The sequence below is a fragment of the Bos javanicus genome, chromosome 23 (genome assembly GCF_032452875.1).
Source record: "Bos javanicus breed banteng chromosome 23, ARS-OSU_banteng_1.0, whole genome shotgun sequence".
In the NCBI taxonomy this organism is placed as follows: domain Eukaryota; kingdom Metazoa; phylum Chordata; class Mammalia; order Artiodactyla; family Bovidae; genus Bos; species Bos javanicus.
Genome location: NC_083890.1, coordinates 6049327 through 6069480, shown reverse-complemented (window position 1 = coordinate 6069480; position 20154 = coordinate 6049327).

Below are 20154 nucleotides of genomic sequence, written 5' to 3'. Positions count from 1 at the left end.
AAGGAAATGATCTTTCACACATAATTTTATACATGAATCCCTTTCTGTGTTATTTACCATTACTATAAATAATCATATTTCAAGACATGAGCAGACTTACTGGAACCAAAACCCAAAAGGGAAACTTCTAATGCTATTATTTGGGAGCCCTGCCTTTTTGATTTTTCTGGACCACAGGCTACCAAGGAATTATGAAGATCTGGCTCAGTTGGTAAAGAATCTGCCTGCCATGCAGAAGACCCGGGTTCAATCCCTAGGTTGGGAAATCCCCTGGAGAAGGGAATGGCTACACACTCCAATATTCTTGCCTGGAGAATTCCATGGACAGAGGAGTGGGCAGGCTACAGTCCATGGGATCGCAAAGAGACAGACACAACTATGCGACTTTCACTTTCTGACATTCCAAGCTTTCCCTACTTCATAATTTCTTGTGTCCTCTGGAAGTCCAAGAGCCAAGCATCAAAATAGTAGTGAAAAACGAGTGATTCCTTCTCCAGAGAGCAGTAAACATTGATTAGAAGAAACGCATGTAATAAAATGGTGTATTCGAAGCAGTGTGTTGCGTGCTTAGTCGCTCAGTCGTGTCTGACTCTTGGCGACCCCATGGACTGTAACCCACGAGGCTCCTCTGTGCATGGGATTCTCCAGGCAAGAATGCTGAAGTGGGTTGCCATGCCCTCCTCCAGGGGATCTTCCCGACCCAGGAGCTGAACCAGCATTTCCTGTGTCTCTTCCATGACAAGTGGATTCTTAACCCCAGAAGAAGGTCATCATTATACAAATGATGGGTCACCTGGTCAGTTCAACTTCCTGTGGGTTCCTGATTAAGACACAGAAAGAGAAAAGATTATTTTTGAGAGGAAAGGGCTAAATCTGCTCATCAAATAAACAATTTCAAACATTTGAATATGAATCAGTGACGGATGTACATTTATGTTGATGTATGGCAAAGACCACTACAATATTTAAAGTAATTAGCTTACAATGAAAACAAATGAATTACTTAAAAAAAAAATCAAATCTCTGAATATGTGAACTCCATAAGATAATATTATGCTGCTATAATATTAATAGTTTTCACAATGAAGACACCAGTCATTGAAAAAAGTCTTGATTTCTTTTGGGTGGCTTCTGTTTATTATGGCTGTAGTACATGCAATGGAAAACTCTTGGTTTAATAAGAGGAAGCCTTGAACTGTTAAGCTATACCAACAGTGGTTTATAATAAGTTTCTGCTAGATATTGTACAGTTATTAAATAAAGAGAAGTGTGGTGTAGCATGCAGAATTCCTGGGAGGGTTAGATATAACATACACATGACTTAATAGCACAGACACATACATGGCAGGCATTGATGTTGTAAAAATAACCTCCACGATCAACCTTACCAATTCACTCACTTTTCTAAATATATAACCACTTAAATTATTTTAATTAGTCATTCAGTCCTTTGCTTATTTAGTAACTGTAAATCCATTCTGTCTCTCTTGAGACATCTGCCCATCTACTGCCAATGCACAGAAAATCAAGGAGTTTAATTTGTTCAAAAGGAAGTTAGTACTATTTTCAGACACTAAGGGAACAGAAAAATAATTGGCTCGTTGTTGCCATCAGTTCCTTTCTCTCAAACAGCATGGAAGCTGGTGAATGGCATAATCTGTGAGGTGATGCTCCTCCATTGCAGCAGGGATATTCTTGCTGGTCCCAGATGCTGCCAGCACCAGAATGATGCTCCACAATGAGTACCGAGATAAAAGCTCTTCTTATTCACACTCTCATGTTCCATTATTGCTCCACAAAACAGTGGCTATGCCAGAGGAGGCTGCCATGCTAAAATAATTTCTTCTCCTGGAGGTCCTTAAAGCATCAGACTTGCTGGCATTCAAGTACATTCTTTTCAAAACCACCCCCACCCCCCAAAAAAATAATGATTTAGAAAAGGCAGAAGAACCAGAGATCAAATGGCCAACATCCATTGGACCATTGAAAAGTGCAAGAGAGTTCCAGAAAAACATCTACTTCTGCTTTATTGACTACACCAAAGCCTTTGATTGTGTGGATCACAACAAACTGTGGAAAATTGTGAAAGAGATGGGAATACAAGACCACCTGACCTGCCTCCTGAGAAATCTGTATGCAGGTCAAGAAGCAGTAGTTAGAACTGGACATGGAACAACAGACTGGTTCCAAATCAGGAAAGGAGTACGTCAAGGCTGCATATTGTCACCTGCTTATTTAACTTCTATGCAGAGTATATCACATGAAGCACTAGGCTGGATGAAGCACAAGCTAGAGTCAAGATTGCCAGGAGAAATATCAATAACTTCAGATATCCAGATGACACCACCCTTAAGGCAGAAAGTGAAGAAGAACTAAAGAGCCTCTTGAGGAAAGTGAAAGAGGGGAGTGAAAAAGTTGGCTAAAAGCTCAACATTCAGAAAACTAAGACTGGGGCATTCGGTCCAATTACTTCATGGCAAGTAGATGGGGACATGATGAAAACAGTGGCAGACTTAATATTTTTGGGCTCCAAAATCACTGTAGATGGTGACTACAGCCATGAAATTAAAAGATGCTTTCTCCTTGGAAGGAAAGCTACGATCAATCTAAACAGCATATTAAGAAGCAGAGACATTATTTGCCAACAAAGATCTGCCTATTCAAAGCTATGGTTTTTTCAGTAGTCACATATGGATGTGAGAGTTGCACTATAAAGAAAGCTGAGCGCCGAAGAATTGATGCTTTTGAACTGTGGTGTTGGAGAAGACTCTTGAGAGTCCCATGGACTGCAAGGAGATCCAACCAGTCTATCCTAAAGGAAATCAGTTCTGAATATTCATTGGAAGGACTGATGCTGAAGCTGAAGCTTTAGATACTCCCATACTCTGGCCACCTGATGCGAAGAGCCAACTCATTGGGAAAGACTCTGATGCTGGGAAAGATCGAAGACCAGAGGAGAAGGGGTTGACAGAGATTGAGATGATTGACTCAACAGACATGAGTTTGACCAAACTCTCAGAGATAGTGCAGGACAGGGAAGGCTGGCATGCTGCAGTACATGGGGTCACAAAAAGTCAGATACTACTGAGCAACAACAAAAATTCGAAACAAAAGAAAAATGTTAACAAATGCATGTTTGAATCTTTATGCAATGTAAGCATTTATACAGTAGAGCAATCACATTGCCAAATGCTTTTGTAATGGGCTGTCAGAAACAATTGTTTTTCATGAACAAAAACTATCCCTCAAGGGGCAAAAAACTTACCTTTTCCCTTTACTTAGTAAGATCTCCATCCATCTCTTCCTTTTAAACAAATGTTAATAGTTCTTCTTTTCATTAGTAAGTGCCTGAGGACATCTGCCATCATAGCAAGAAGCTTTCCTCTGTCTTTTTTTTTTTTTTTTTTAATGAGATATGTACTCCGAAAATGGCTACAATTGAGTTGTCTGAGGAAAGGCTCAGTGACTTCAGCTGAGAGGTGAGGAGCTTAGGCAGCAGGTCATAAGCTTGCGTGTAAGTCTGAATCCCTGGGGGGCTTGCTAAACCTCAGTGTGCTGAGCCCCATCCCTGGGGTTTTGTTTTCAGTAGTTCCGCTTAACAAGCTTTCAGGCAATGCTGATGTTGCTGGTCCAGGAAGCCCTTTTAGGACTACAGGGTGTGGGATTTCATCTCATAATTCTTTCTGAGTGTAGCTTTGACCTGTCGCTGTGGGGCAAGTGGACTCTCCAAGTTCTCTCTATATAAGCAACATTTTAAGAAGATTATTTGCCTAGGTGTTTTTGAAGTATACTTGATTTGCAATGTTAAGTTAATTTCAGGTATACAGCAAAGTGATTCAGTAATACATATAATACATATATATTATATATATACATATATAGTCTTTCCCATTATGACTTATCACAGGATATTGAATACAGTTCCATCTACTATTATAGAATACTGCTAAGTCACTTCAGTCGTGTCTGACTCTGTGCGACCCCATAGACAGCAGCCCACCAGGCTCCCCCATCCCTGGGATTCTCCAGGAAAGAACACTGGAGTGGGCTGCCATTTCCTTCTCCAATGCATGAAAGTGAAAAGTGAAAGTGAAGTCGCTCAGTCGTGTCTGACTCTTAGCGACCCCATGGACTGCAGCCCACCGGGCTCCTCCGCCCCTGGGATTTTCCAGGCAAGAATACTGGAGTGGGGTGCCATTGCTTTCTCCGATATATAGAATAGGACCTTGTTATTTACCTATTTTTATACATAGTAGCATATATCTGCTAATTCCAACCTCTAATTTATACACCCCCCTTATTTCCCCTTTGGTAACCATAAATTTGTTTTCCATGTTTCTGTGACGGCTTCTGCTTTGTGAAGAAGCTCATTTGTATCATTTTCTTAGACTCCACATAAGTGATACCATATTGTATTTGTTTCTCTGTCCGACTTATTTCACTCAGTATGACAACCTCTAGGCCCATCCATGTTGCTGCAAATGGTATAATTTCATTCTGTTTTATGGCTGAGTAATATCCCATTGTATACTGGAATATTATGTACCAGCTCTTCTTTATTCCTTCATCTGTCAATGAACAGATGGTTCCATATCTTGGCTATCATGGATAGTGCTGCTTGGAACATTGTGGGGCACATATCTTTTTAAATTAAGAGTTTTTGCCATTTCCAGATATATGCCCAGGAGTGGGATTGCCAGATCGTATGGTAGCTCTATTTTTAGTTTTTGTAAGGAATCTCCATATTGTTCTCCAAATTGGCTGCACCAATTCACTTTCCCACCAACAACGTAGAAGGGTTCCCTTTTCTCCACATTCTCTCTAGCATTTATTATTTGTTGGCTTTTTGATGATGGTCATTCTGACCTGTGTGAGCTGATATCTTATTGTCCTTTTGATTTTCATTTCTTTACTCATTAGCAATACTTTTAACATATTCACTTTGTCCCTTAATCTCACATAGGTTTATAGGAAGTTGAGGTCATTTTTACTTTTTATTGTGAAGTGGTCAGTGCCAAACATTAGGTGAGAGGTGGTGTGTGGGAGAGAAGCAGAGAAATGTAATGTTCCCCTTGTTCTTGGATTGCTTTCAGTGATTCAGAGGCAGGTCATAGAGAATTACCATTTCATCAATAGGGAGTGTTTTTCTACATGAAGATATTCCCTCTTTCAAAGTCATGATGCCTTGGGGATTTGAAGGTCTACTGAATTCTGAGCATTTCACTTGGCCTGGATACATAACTGAATATTTTATTTTGTCAAGCGTATTCCTGCTCTTCAGTGCTTTTATAGTTCTCTCTCTCCCTGTGCTGATTCCAGAGGTGACCTATTAAAAGCATGCAGCTCATCTCCAAGTCATCAAGCACCCCTTTCAAGTCTGCCTCTGAAACACCAGTTTTAAACCTTCCTCGGTGGTCTAGGAGACCTCATGGTCTTTGGCCTCTTGCTTGTATTCTGTCTTACTGACTGGCCTCTGTGACTTGATGCTTCTGTTGGGCTCTCTACTTGGCCAAGGTTTCCTCTTGGTTCTGTGCTCTGAAGCCTACATCAACCCTTTCCCCCTGTGTCCTGCCTGGGTGCCTATTCTCTGCCCTAGTCCAGGTTGCTGAGCGCCTACTTCTTAGAGCTTACTAATTTTATTTTCTATTTATTAATACATAGTATTCCATTCACTTGATGAGAAGACATTGTTGTTGTCTAGTTGTTCAGTTGTGTCCAACTCTTTGTGACCCGATGGACTGAAGCACACCAGGCTTCCCTGTCCATCACCATCTCCCAGAGCTTGCTCAAACTCATGTGCATTGGGTCAGTGATGCCATCCAACCATTTCATATTCTGTTGGCCCCTTCTCCCCCTGCTCTCAATCTTTTCCAGCATCAGGGTCTTTCCCAATGAGTCAGCTCTTAGCATCAGGTGGCCAAAGTGTTGGAGCTTCAGCTTCAGCATCAGTCCTTCCAATGAATATTCAGTGTTGATTTCCTTTAGGATGGACTGGTTGGATCTTCTTGTAGTCCAAAGGACTTTCAAGAGTCTTCTCTAACACCACAGTTCAAAAATATCAATTCTTTGGTGCTTAGCTTTCCTTATGGTCTACCTCTCAGATACATACATGACTACTGGAAAAATCATAGCTTTGACTAGAGGGATCTTTGTCAACAAAGTGATGTCACTGCTTTTTAGTATGCTGTCTAGGTTTGTCATAGCTTTTCTTTCAAGAAGCAAGTGTCTCTTAATTTCATGTCTGTAGTCACCATCTGCAGTGATTTTGGAGCTCAAGAAAATAAAGTTTGTCATTGTTTCCATTTTTTCCCTATTTATTTGCCATGAAATGATGGGACTCAATGCCATGGTCTTAGTGCATTTTGAATGTGGAGTTTTAAGCCAGCTTTTTCATTCTCCTCTTTCACCTTCATCAAGAGGATCTTTAGAAAACACATTACCTCTGATTTAGGAGAACAGCATTCTAATATCTTGTGTCATATATTTTTGAAATACATCAGATACTTTTCAAATACATTTCAAGATTATGTGAAATGAATATATAATCATTACCATATTTTTAGTTTCAAGTGACAGAAAACCCAACTCAATCTAGCCTAAAGAAAATGACTTTAAAAAAAAAAAAAAAGAAAATGACTTTTATGGTTCACATAAAGCAAGACATTGAGGAAGACTAGCCTAAGGTGGAACATAAGGCAAAGTCTCAAGTAATGACCTCAAGATCTCATTACTGTCTTTGAGTTTCAGTTTCTTTTCTGCTGGTTTTTTTTTTTTAATTGAGGTACAGGTTCTTTACAATGTTGTGCTATTAATAGTCTCTGCTGCTGCTGCTGCTGCTGCTAAGTCACTTCAGTCGTGTCCTACTCTGTGCGACCCCATAGACGGCAGCCTACCAGGCTCCCCTGTCCCTGGGATTCTCCAGGCAAGAACAATGGAGTGGGTTGCCATTTCCTTCTCCAATGCATGAAAGTGAAAAGTGAGAGTGAAGTCGCTCAGTCATGTCCGACTCTTAGCGACCCCATGGATTGCAGCCTACCAGGCTCCTCCATCCATGGGATTTTCCAGGCAAGAGTACTGGAGTGGGGTGCCTAGCAAAGTGAATCAGTTATCGGTATACATATGCTCCCTCCCTCCAGTGCTTTCCTCCCCTGCCTCCTCCCGTCCCTCTGGCTTATCACAGAGCTCCTTGCTGAGCTTCCTGTGCTATAAGCAGGTCCCACTCTCTGCTTTATGCAGGGCAGCGCACATCCATCACCCCAGTCTCCCAGTTCATGGCCTCCCCCACTCCTGTGTCCACCTGCCTGTTCTCTTCATATGTGTCTCTATCTCTGCTCTATAAATAGGTTCATCTGTACCATTTTTCTTTTCTCAAAGGGGCTCTACCTGGTTGCAGTAAGTCTAGTCATAAACTCACACTTCCGGGTCTGGTGGAAAGGGAACATCCTTTCCTTTAGCTTGTCATAATCCTGAGGTATGCTTGGGCCTCAAGGAGGGGAGGTCAGGTGCCCACGTCTGAGTCAGTCACCATGGCCACAGTGGCAGCAGAAAGCCAAGGCCAAGTCCAACCCAAGAGTTCATCCTAGAAGCTGACAGGAAGAGTCCCAGGCAGACCCCTGAGGAGCTAAAGTTGGAAACGGGCTCCCACACCAAACACAGAGGTGCCCTCCCAAGGACACTAATCAGGTGGTGGTTGAAGGGCTTAGAAAATATATCTGATTTACCTATTGATCCTTTTTTCTCTTTATCTCAGACCACAAGTTACCAATATTTCTGATGCTCCTTTTTAGTTGGATGCAAGGAAAATGCTCCCTGTGCCATCAAGATTTTTGAGATAAATAATATTTAGAGAGACCATTTTCACACAACATAAAGTTTTAGATTTTTTCAGTTATGCTTAGTTAAAACAGAATCAGAGCTAAAATTTGTACATAAGAATTTTGGGAGAGTAGAAAATAATTACTTCAGTGTTAGTTCAGAAAAAACAGATTGTTGGTATCAATAGAATACAATAGAAGCTTTAGAGTCCCTCAAAAATGTATAAAACAGAAGGTTAACAAAATAAAAGATCAGAAACAATGAAAACTTATTAATATATAAATAGTAGCATTGTTCTATGGTCATATTCTTACATTTTTTTAAATTGAGATCTGTGTGTGCATGCTCGGTCACTCATGTAATTGGCATATTATTGACATATTATGTTACTTTAAGGTGTACAATGTGTTGATTTGATACATTTCTGTATTGCAATATGGCTACCACTGTAGCATTAACTGACAACTCCATCTTATCATATAACTTTCTATTTTGTGTGTGTGATGAGAATATTTCATATCTATCTCTTAGCAACTTTGAAGGATATCAGTTCAGTTTCTCAGTCGTGTCTGACTCTTTGTGACCCCATGAACTGCAGCACATCAGGCTTCTTTGTCCATCACCAACTCCTAGAGCTTGCTCAATCTCAAGTCCATTGAGTAGGTGATGCCATCCAACCATCTCATCCTCTGTCATCCCCTTTGCCTCCTGCCTTCAATCTTTCTCAGCATCAGGGTTTTTTCCAAGGAGTCAGTTCTTCGCATCAGGTATGATGCAAACTGTGGTGTTGGAGAAGACTCTTAACAGTCCCTTGGACAGCAAGGAGATCAAACCAGTCAATCCTGAAGGAAATCAGTCCTGAATATTCATTGAAAGGACTAATGCTGAAGCTGAAGCTCCAATACTTTGATCACCTAATGCGAAAAGCCGACTCATTGGAAAAGACCCTAATGATGGGAAAGATTGAGGACCAGAGGAGAAGGGGGTGACAGAGGATGAGATGGTGGGATGGCATCACTCACACAACGGACATGCGTTTCAGCAAGCTCTGGGAGATGGTGAAGGACAGGGAAGCTTGGAGAGCTGCAGTCCATGGGGTCACAAGCAGTCAGACATAACAGCAACTGAACAAGATAAGGACTAGTCATTTGTATACTATTTCAGGATTTGCTTGTGCATTTGAAATTAGAACCAGAAAATTGTCAAAGATACCTGAGGAATAACCTTGGCTGGTACAAGTTTCAATTATATCATACAAGTTAAAAGCATCGGCTGAAGAGAGACTGTGGGTAGGGGGCTGTGAGGGCTGATCTTGTAGAAAGTGCAGAACTGGGAAATTCCACAGCTGCCTTTTAGACTTTCAAACTTTGAAGACGTATCTATTATCAGATAACATCTCCAACCCTGCTGCTGACCTAAATTCTTAAGCAAACATAGATTTGGAATATCAGTCAATCATTGTCTAGAGTTTGGATCTTTACAAAACTAATTGACAGTAGATTGGGAGAAAAGGCACGAGAAACAGAAAGTATACCAGTATACAAAAGTATAACAGAAACCCTCTTATACTTTTACTCTTTTTAGATCTGTGGGGGTGAGAAATTTTACTTGCTTTGCTAAAATTCACTAAAGTAAATTTTGCTTGTTCATTACTCTCTCTCAATGCCTAGAACTGGAGCTCAATACACACTCAATAAATATTTGTTGAATATTTGGTGGGATACAATGCCTTCCCTTGGTAATAACCTCTGTTTCATACCTGACATCAAGGGCATGAGCAGTGACTCTGGTATAGCCAAAAAAACACTTTTGTCAGGGGGTTAGGCCCTCAGGAGACAGATGCAGATGTTGAGATATTATCCTCAGTACCAGTAGTAGCATCTTCTGCAGCATCATGGTGGCTGACCCAGAAGTTGAGTCTTAACTAAACCTTTCATTGGCCTTGGGATGTGGTTCTCCCTGTCCAGCCTTCTTTGGGATCCAACTCTTTTCTAAACTTGGTTTTCTAGCTTTTCTATTGAGTCTTTGTAATACCTATTATTGTTACTTCACTGAATAATTTAGCCAGAGTTGGTGCCTGGGTTTGCACACCAGGATATTTTAAGTTCTTATTTTATTTTTAATTTCTGTGTTCTAATAATAAGCTATCGGTGGCAACAGACAATTCCAAACCTCACGGGGTTAAACACAATACAACTTTGTTTCTTGCTCATTTGAAGTCCAGCCTGAATGTTTCTGTATGACACAGTACGTTGCCAACATTCTCAACATGCAGCTCCAAATGTTTTTTGTTTGTTTGCTTTTCCTGTTTTGTGTTTCAAAGTAGCTATAATTTTCATGAATAGGATGTGAACAGGTCAGATGAAAAATCAGTTCCCAATACAAGATACTAGCAAATATCACTTTTACAAAACAATCTGTTCTTCCAGAATCAGTTCAGTTCAGTTCAGTCACTCAGTCATGTCCAACTCTTTGCAACCCCATGAATCACAGCATGCCAGGCCTCTCTGTCCATCACCAACTCCCGGAGTTTACCCAAACTCATGCCCATCGAGTCGGTGATGCCATCCAGCCATCTCATCCTTTGTTGTCCCCTTCTCCTCCTGCCCTCGATCCTTCCCAGCATCAGGGTCTTTTCCAATGAGTCAACTCTTCCAGAATAGTTTATCAAAAAACTATTGAAATTCAGACATCTGCCAACTAACTATTATGGAAAAATAATCTTTTGTTTAATATTATTTGTAAACATGATGCAATTTTTTTTTTTAATCCTTGCAAGTGAAAAAAATATAAGAGGGATTGGTTCACAGATGGAGACTTAGTCATAGGATCAGTCAAGTTAAAGTCTAATTACAGAGCTCAGGTTCTAGGTCAAGGCAGAATTATGGGCAAGTTTTAATTTAAGGGGCTTCTCTGGTAGCTCACCTGGTAAAGAATCCACCTGCAATGTAGGAGAATTTTATTCTCTTTTATTTTAAGTTTTTAAGGGTCTCTTTTATTTTAAGTCTTTAAGACTGACTCATCACTTCAGTTTAGTTCAGTCGTTCAGTTGTGTCTGACTCTTTGCGACTCCATGAACTGCAGCATGCCAGGCCTCCCTGTCCATCACCAACTCCCGGAGTCCACTCAAACCCACATCCTTTGAGTCAGTGATGCCATCCAACCATCTCATGCTCTGTCAACCCTTTCTCCTCCTGCCCTCAATCTTTCCCAGCATCAGGGTCTTTTCAAATGAGTCAGCTCTTTGCATCAGGTGGCCAAAGTATTGGAGTTTCAGCTTCAACATCAGACTCATTACTTAACTCCCCCCTATTTGCAACTCTAAGGTAGAGTTCTGGTTCCTGAGACACTTCAACTCGAATACAGACAAACCTCTTTCTCTTTCACTTCCTGTGATAATTAATGCTATTGTCATCCCTCTATTACTCAAAATTCAGTTCAGTTCAGTTCAGTCACTCAGTTGTGTCTGACTCTTTGAGAGCCCAAAATCTTGGGCAATCTCTCATCTCTACTTCTTTGGACCTCTTAATACAATTAGTCCTCTTTCAATCTTTGACTGCCTTAGACCAGGCAATTATCATCTCTCCCTTAAACAATTATAACAGCTCCTTAGCAAGAATTGTCACCAACACACAATTCCCAAAAGTACAATATATCCTCATTAATTCTAGGATTATTATTCTAAAGCAATAATGGGATTTCTTTCTCACCTACTAAGAAATTTTCAACTGTGCTCATTTTCTTTAATAGAACCTATGACCTATTCATGTTGATGTTTGACAGAAAACAACAAAATTCTATAAAACAGTTATGCTTCAATTAAAAAATAAAATTTTAAAAATAAATAAATAAATTAAAAAAATACAAGGTAATGGAAACATTTTATTTTGAAATGTAAAATTAAAGTTCCCATCATATCATGGCAAGAAGTGGGGGGTATGTGAAAGATCATGGGGACTTTAATTAATGATATTGATAGAAAAATATATGGTCAAATACATTTAAGTAACTTAAGTATTTATAAAGCACATTTCTAAAATGAAAGAACCAGTCTGTTAAAAATCATGAGGTGGCAAAAACTCTAAAAGGTAAATCAATGTACAAAAATGCAGAATAGAGGTGACTTTACTAATATTAAAGAAGAATTCAACATATAAGATTACAAAGGGACAAAGTACATATTGGAAAAAAAGTGAAAGTGAAGTCACTCAGGCGTATCCAACTCTTTGCGACCCTGTGGACTGTAGCCCACCAGGCTCCTCTGTCCATGGGATTTTCCAGGCAAGAATACTGGAGTGGGTTGCAATTTCCTTCTCCAGGGGATCTTCCTAACCTAGGGATCTAACCCAGGTCTCCTGCATTGCAGGCAGACACTTTAACCTTGAAGAAAGTAGGGATAAAATGTTATACAGGAAAGTAAATAGGATCAAAATAGCCAAAGGCAGAACCGGTAGATACACAAAGAGAAACTGACAATATGAAAATCCTAGCTGAAAGCTTTATCACATCCACAGAATTTACAATTCTTGCATAAAATGAAGAACACCTTGCTCCATTTTCTTTAAGCATCTCAAATCAGAAGTTGTTCTGGTATAAAGTATCTTATGTGTAAACTCGTTTTTTTTTTTCCTCTCTTGGAAAGTGTTTGAGTTCTCCATATGCCTGATTTTGTTCATAGTAATGATGTTTTTTTGCATTTTTGTATTCAATGTGTTAGCCAACAGTAGGCCCTGTTCACTTTGGAAATTCATATCCTTAATTCTAAAAAATTACATTAAATTATTACCTTAAATATGATAATTTCTGAGATGTCTAATTCACGTTAAAATTATCTCCTATTACCATTTTCTAACATTTTCATGACTTCATTTTGTTATTGCTGTTTGTTTTTCTCCTTCTATTGTATGTATTCTGTCTCATATTTTTATTTTTTAAAACCTATCTCTGTGCTTTTAATGTCCCTCTTTCAAAAAATTAGCATCCTGTTTGTATTTCATAAGTAAAACATCTTTTTAAATTTTCCAAATATAGAATTTGTAGGTATTTTTCTTCAATCTCTTTGATTACTTCTTTTATATTTTGTTTTTGTGCTAAAATATTTCCTTAAATGTCTGGCATTTCTGGATATCTGATCAGATTTAAGATTAAAGAACTTCAGCAGTGTCTGAAAGCTTCAACTGTGTGCATTTTGCTTGACTGCTGGAACTTCAATAGTGTGATGAAGCAAACACCCTGAAATTACTTTCTAACTTCATGGGCTTAAGTAGTGACCTAATCTTTCTGCCTGATCTGTAGACAGTGGTGCACAATAGAGCTCAGGTCAAAAGACTGTTTTGAGGATTGAATGAGATAACACATGTAAAGGTCTGAGGACCGCACCCACCACAAACACTATCTGGGTGTTCACGGGGTGAATGTTTTGCCTGTAACGCGGTTAGAAGCTCGCTGCAGTAGTACTGAGTCTACTATTGCCCTAGTTTCTGGTGGTGTGCAGTGAACACAGTTGTTTAAAATGTGAGTGATAGAGTTGAATAGATCTGTTTCCAACTCTTGCCCTACCTAATCCTGTGAGTAACTTTGGGCAAATTCACTTCAATGTCAGCATTTCAAAAATTGAAATTTTAATAGTACCTACCTCCCAAGGTTCTTTTTTGGTATAAATAAGATACTACATACAGAGTGCTTGGCACACCATAAATGTCCAATAACATTCACCAGTAACAATAATAGTGTAAATTATAGTAGCAACAGCATGTACTTGATAAGACTTACTGGTTAACATATCACGTGTGAATTTTCGGTAATCATCCTGACACTTCACATCTATTCGTAAGGAGAGAGATGGCATGTATTCATCATGTCAACCCAAGAATAAGAATTTTACATAATATACTCTACACGAAAGCTGTGTAAACCTTTTCTATAAAGGACCAGGTAGAAAACATTTTTAAATATTGTGGTCCATCTGCTATTTGTTTTTTCTGTTTGTTTGTTTTGTTTTTTTTGGCTGCATGGCATGTGCAATCCTAATTTGCTGACCCTAATTCCATGACCCTGAGTGTGGCTCAAACCCACACTCCCTGCATTTGAAGCACAGAGTCTTAGCCACTAGACCACCAGGGAGTCCTTATATGGTACTTGCTGCAACTACTCAGCTCCATTGCTGTGTCCTGAGAGAAGGCATAGACAATATGAAAATGAATAGATGTGCCTGTGTTCTAATAAAATAAAACTGTGTTTCCAAAAACAGGTGGGGGAGGAAAGATTGTGGCCCATGAACCTCAGTTTTCCAACCCCTTCTTTTTACCACCCAGCTAAAGATTGGAATGGAAGCATAAATGACATAGTTCTGTCACGACAAACAAAGGAACATGTTCTGGACACTATTTTACATAGGGATGTGTTTGGTTAATGTTGGACACTTCAGGTTAAGAACCTCAACTCTTCCCTTTCTAGTGGGTTCTAGAGCATTTTGCTATAAAGGGACATCTTCAGAACCCATTTATATTAAGACTCTATGGTGCTGCAACAATAAGTACTTGGCAGGGCCATTAGCACAAATGTTTCTTTTGTTTTCCTTTTAACCTTTCTGTCTCTAAGGATGAGGTCAAACACACATATCTCAATGGCCACTCTGAATTTACCTAAATTGATGAGAAATGCACTAGAGTGTTTCTACTTCTCAAAATTGTTCTTATAAAAGAGATTCTGATTTTAAGGGACTCTGTAAACAAAGATTATGAATCATTCTAAAAAGATGACTCACCTAGGAGAAAAGCAAATCCTCTGTAAAGGTTTGATTTGGGAAAACATTCTTTTATAAAATTCACATTTATAAAACCTGTTGTGTCTGTATATGTAGAATAAATAATTGATATAACAATATGAGATATTTTACCAACTCAGTACATATTCTATCTTTTAATAAATAATCATGTTAATTTGGTGTCCTTGGAAGGAAAAATAAGAGCATGCTAATATTATTGACCATAAGCCTAGAACATGGTCTTTTCTTTCTGATTACTCTTTAATAATTTATATGTTCTTTTTTTCTAGATTTTTTTTTTAATTAAATTCAGGATGTTGTTTATACAAGTAATATTGGGGAGATAATTTTTAAGGCTCTGGGAGAATCTTATCTTACTCCACAGAAGACTTTAATTTTGGTTTTTTTTTTTGGCCTCACCATGAATCATGTGGGATCTTAGTTCCCTGTTGCTGCTGCTGCTGCTGCTGCTAAGTCACTTGAGTTGTGTCCGACTCTGTATGACCCCATAGATGGCAGCCCACGAGGCTCCCCAGTCCCTGGGATTCTCCAGGCAAGAACACTGGAGTGGGTTGCCATTTCCTTCTCCAATGCATGAAAGTGAAAAGTGAAAGTGAAGTCACTCAGTCGAGTCTGACTCTTTGTGACCCCATGGACTGCAGCCTACCAGGCTCCTCCGTCCATGGGATTTTCCAGGCAAGAGTACTGGAGTGGGGTGCCATTGCCTTCTGCCTTAGTTCCCTGACTAGAGATCAAACCCATGCCTGCAATGGAAGCATTGAGTCTTAACTACTGGAGTACCAGGGAAGTCCCAGTAATTTATATGTTCTTAGTAATAACTTATATGAAATGGAAATATGAGAAAATAAAAAACTCTGCTTCTTGATCAATCAGCTGTCTAACTGGTATTCATCATTAGGTCTTAGAGTGTTAAGTGTCTCATGAAATTTAGAAGTGTGCATCATGGCCCTGCAGTGACTATGTAATAATGGTAAGTGCAGGATTTCAGAGGAAAAAGAATATAAGGATTGGAGTATTTGAGCTGACTTCATGGAGAAGATGGGACTTTCAGGAGAAGATTCAAATAAACAGAGAATGAAAGACATTGCAGACACACCATGAGCAAGTACTTAAGTGTGTGATGATGAGGATGCTGAAGAGACGATAAAGTCTGCACTGTTTTGGCCTCATGGGAAGAAGTGGGGCATAAGGCATATAAATTATCCACACTTCCCAATCAGCCTTGGGAGTTTTGTTTCGTGAATGCATAGTCATGTGTTTATACATATGCATATAAATATATACATGTGTTATAGCCCAAATTTTTTACAGCTTCCAAAACATACAAAATATAAATGGATAAAAAAATAAAGAGAATCAGATCAAAAGGAAAAATACATAAAAGTATGTAAAGTTGCTTTCATATGGTCTGTGTTCCTAAATATCCACTAAATATAGGATATAATAAAATTCAGTTCAGTTCAGTTCAGTCACTCAGTCGTGTCCGACTCTTTGCGACCCCATGAATTGCAGCACGCCAGGCCTCCCTGTCCATCACCAACTCCCGGAGTTTACTCAAACTCATGTCCATCGAGTCAGTGATACCATCCAGCCATCTCACCCTCTGTCGTCCCCTTCTTCTCCTGCCCCCAATCCCTCCCAGCATCAGAGTCTTTTCCAATGAGTCAACTCTTCGCATGAGGTGGCCAAAGTACTGGAGTTCCAGCTTTAGCATGGTTCCTTCCAAAGAAATCCCAGGGCTGATCTCCTTTTGGAGCAATACAAATCATACTATGATCCTGGTCATGTTATTGTTTCTTTATTTGTAACTCAGGGAACATAATATTGACTGCTAACTAAACTAATACATAGATTTAGAACAATGCCTACTGAAAAGCAGAAACTACCTGAGTATGGACTGCTATTATTAATACTCAAATTATTTTGCAACACTTTTTAGAGACTCTAAGGAATTAACACAGCTGATTAAAAAGGGTTAAATTCCATGCAAAATGATTCCTCTTTTGTTATTCACTAAATTTAAGGACTCTATGGATCTAGTTGCCTGTGCAACTGTAAAATTAAACTAATTCCCACAGAAATATCTTCAAAGAAGTTCAACCCAGCAAAATATGCTAAAATAACTTAAGATACTTATTCAGAATATTAATATTTGACATTAAAGTGTATCCAACTGTCAGTATATTCCTCACTGCTTCAAATATTTTTTTTTCATTTTTATAACCTCATAAGATAAACCTCAAGTTAAGACCCCTACAATCCATTAAGAATAACCTCAATTAGGGGTCTTAACTTGAAGTGTCAGTACAGGCTACTGATTTAACACATGACCTTCACCTCACCTCACCTCCCATTTTTGCCCCCCAGAATATAATCTCTTTTCTCATTGTGCTAAAAAATAGTCTGCTGTAAAATGCATCTGATGTCATTAGCTCTTCAAGCGGATCCCATTTTACATGTGAATTCACTTTTGAGTTGTTACTAAAGAAATTTAAACCCTCCGTTAAAAACAATAACATCAACCAACCTGCATTTCATGGGAATCTAACAGAAATATATTGTAAGGTTATTTTCATCATAAAGATCTCATCAACTTTGCCCCCAAAGCAACTACTTGACTTGTTTGGTGTTTTCCATTTTCATATAAATTTTATATATACAGCTAGTGTACCCAAGGACACCAGTAAAAGCAGTTAGATAAGTGTACCCAAGGAAAGATGAAAGGTACATGAGAATTTATATCCTGTTTTAAATGTATTTAGTGTATATTTCTTGTCTCCAGACAAGTTCATGCTTGTTCTTTTACTTATGCTCAAGTGAAGTTGTAGAATGTTAGGCCCATTTTATAAATAAAATTGTCACTTGTTAGGTCAGCAGCTGGAGAAGGTAATGGCAACCCACTCTTGCCTGGAAAATCCCATGGACAGAAGGGCCTGGTGGGCTGCAGTCCATGGGGTCGCTAGGAGTCGGACACGACTGAGCGACTTCACTTTCACTTTTCACTTTCATGCATTGGAGAAGGAAATGGCAACCCACTCTTGCCTGGAGAATCCCAGGGACGGGGGAGCCTGGTGGGCTGCCGTCTATGGGGTCGCACAGAGTCGGACACGACTGAAGCGACTTAGCAACAGCAGCAGCAAGATAAACCTGGGGCTTCCTTGGTGGCTCAGATGGTAAAGAATTGTCCTGCAATGTGGGAGAACTGGGTTCGATACCTGGGTTGGGAAGATCCCCAGAGGGGACGGCATGGCAACCCACTCCAGTATTCTTTCCTGGAGAAGCCCAGTGGACAGAGGAGCCTGGAGGGCTACAGTCTATGGGGTGTAAAAGAGTCAGACACGACTGAGCGACTAAGTACAGCATAGCACAAGATAAACTTACAGTGCACAAAAAGAAATGCATAATAAATATCCAATTCCTATTTGATAGCATAATACTATGAGAAGGAAAAATGATAATATGGTCAACAGTTATATTTTCCCCTACATTTAAAATGTGCCCTTTCAGTTGAAGCCAGTTGGTGATCAGATTCAGGAAATGCCACAAGGAAAGGAATACCCTAGGAATAAAATAGAGGGTTCAAAACTATTTGCTGTTTACGAGCTAGCTCTAGTGTTGTGTGTGTGTGTGTGTGTGTGTGTGTGTGAGCACACATGGCTTTTGCTGGTGTGGGGAGAAGGTCTCACGCTCCATGTTTTATAAATAATGTAAATAATGATTATGTAACAGCTGAAGTCGTTTATAGCACGGTGCCTGCACATCACGAGGTACTGGTTTGGTCATGGACTACTCTGTGCTCCACGAGTGTGTGAGCTCAGCTTAGAAAAGCGGGGGAATTACTACTGTGTCACTGCTGTGTCCGTTGGGTCAGCCACCAGAGGAGAGAATTGTGGAATGGCTACTGCATCAGCCAGGAGAGAATACTGCTACAGCTGCTGCACCAGCCAAGAGAGAGGCTATGTTATGGCTGCTGTGGCAACCAGGAGAAAATAAATGTGTGGAGTCTCCTTCCAGCCTCTTAGCTCACGCCTTGTCTACCGTGGGTTCAGTGAACGGTGCGAACAGTGTGAACAGCAAGACAACTGGCCTCACGAACAGGATCAGCAATAAACTGGTATTGACACTAAAGTTGGCTTTAAATCAGGAATTGAGTTAGTGGGCATCTTTCTGCACTGTCAAGAGTCAAAAGTCATAGTTATGCTTGTGTCTGTGTCTAATTTTATGGGGAAAAAAATGTTTTAGAAACATAGTCTCACAAGGGAAGGTAGCTGATACTTGCTCCTGCATATCTTAATAAATTTAACAAATCTGGAAAGAGATATGAAGTCAAATTATAATATAAATATTTTATAATACAATAAAAAAGATATAAAGTCAAAAAGCTAATGTCAGAAATAGATCTTCTATTTACAAAGTAAACATCCTGTGTTTATAGCCTATTAATGAACTGCGAGGAACTAACCAACAGTTTGGTATAAAGTGCAGAAAAGACAACTTCCTATCCTCAAAAATCTTTGACTCTGCCTAGAAAGACAGACTGCCTTTCCTGAACCATTACCAACAAAGTGGATAATCTGTTAAGAGCCAACTGAGTGACACAGAAAAGACATTTACCTTTTAAATGATTTCAGAAGAGGAAGAATTCATCCTCTGTAAAATAGACAAGGCTCCAAGGGGGAGAAGATTTTGAAGCATGATTAGAATATGATTATTTAAAGGGAACTTCCCTGGTGGCTCAGACAGTAAAGCGTCTGTCTACAATGCAGGAGACCTGGGTTGGGAAGATTCCCTGGAGAAGGAAATGGCAATCCACTCCAGGACTATTGGCCTGGAAAATCCGATGGACAGAGGAGCCTGGTAGGCTACAGTCCATGGGGTCGCAAAGAGTCGGACACGACTGAGCGACTTCACTATATCACTATATTTAAAGGCATAAACAGTTACTATGAAGTGTTGTCATGGAGGAGTGAGTAATGTTCTCAAGTTCACGGCGCTAGCTGAGATCTATCATAAGGTAGTCTGTGTTCAGAGCTCAAGTCCTAATCCTGCTGCCTTGGACTGTCAACAGCCTACTTTGAGTTGCAGATCCAGAAACATGAATGTTCTCTCATATAAACTTACAAGCCATGGGAAGTTACAAAGCCAGGAGTGGCAAATAATTTATCCGACAAGAGTTGATTGTCAAGTTTCTACAAAGCTTGTACATGGCAGGATTTTACGATTCAATTTTAAGTGCTGTATGTCACAAGCAGAATGAAATCAAGACTGTTGGCTGATATAGGAAAAAGGGTTTTGAGTAAAAGGAAAGTTGAAAGAAATGAGAGAATTAAGTTGGATTTAAGTTGATAATTATAAAACTTAACAAAGAGAAACCTCAATTAAGATAGTGAGGAGACCACAGTGGGGCACTCTCCTGCCCTAGGATGACAGAGACCAGCAGGAAGAAGGAAGACTCTTCTAGCCTGGGAAGACACGGTGATCATTAAATATCAAGGCGCTGTAACTATAATATGGAAACTTGTGCTATTGGCTGATGCCAAGAGGCAGGGCAA